This window comes from Microtus ochrogaster, chromosome 1 (assembly GCF_000317375.1).
Source record: "Microtus ochrogaster isolate Prairie Vole_2 chromosome 1, MicOch1.0, whole genome shotgun sequence".
In the NCBI taxonomy this organism is placed as follows: Eukaryota; Metazoa; Chordata; class Mammalia; order Rodentia; family Cricetidae; genus Microtus; species Microtus ochrogaster.
This window is the reverse complement of record NC_022009.1, coordinates 48201024-48201883: the sequence shown is the minus strand read 5'-3', so window position 1 is coordinate 48201883 and position 860 is coordinate 48201024.

Below are 860 nucleotides of genomic sequence, written 5' to 3'. Positions count from 1 at the left end.
CTCTCTCTCTCTCTCTCTCTCTCTCTCTCTCTTTCTCTCTCTCTCTCTCTCTCTCCGCCCCCCCCCTCCAGTGTTCCCGTTCCTGACTCTGCCAAGTTTGAAACTCCACAGAGGCAGGAAAGCTCCTGAGTACTTGGGCTGTGAAGACTGAGGTTTATTCTTAGTAGGTGAAGCCTGTTCCTGCTCTTTTAGAGTTTAGCAGCAATGGTGTTCTTTATAAAAACCCAGAAAATACAATGACAAGAGAGGGGGTGGAGACAGAAAGAGGTAGACTCTGAATTTTCGTGCCCCCGAACTAGCCTGGGTCACAGTTCCTTTCTTCTCTCAGTTCTACAGTGAAGATGTCCTCTCAGACTGTCTCCTCTTGCTTGGAACGACTTACGACTATGCTCTGGCCTAGAGAGTCATCTGGACACATGGACACAAGTTCACTGGGGTGCTGGTGGCAGACCCTAGGGCTTCACACTGGCTAGGTGCTAGGTAAGCCCTCCACCTCTGGGTTCTTCCTAGCCCTTTTCTGTTACTTTTAAAATAGCTATCTTTATTTTATGTTTGCAAGTGTTTTGCCTGCATGTTTGTATATGCATCATGTGTGCCTGCAGTACCTGCAGAAGCCAGAAGGGGGGGGTTAATAGATGGTTGTGAGCTGCCATGTGGGGTGCTGAGAATTGAACCCATGTCCTCTGAAGGAGCAACCAATGCTGTTAACCGCCGAGCCATCCCTCCGGCCCCGCATTCATGATTTTTGAGATGCAGTGAACAGTGGCGTGTGTGTGGCATTGTCCAGGTTTCGGAGTTGTAAAGAAGGCAGCTCAAGACAAATGTCTCATAGACTTGCAATTTTGTTGTTGTTGTTGTTA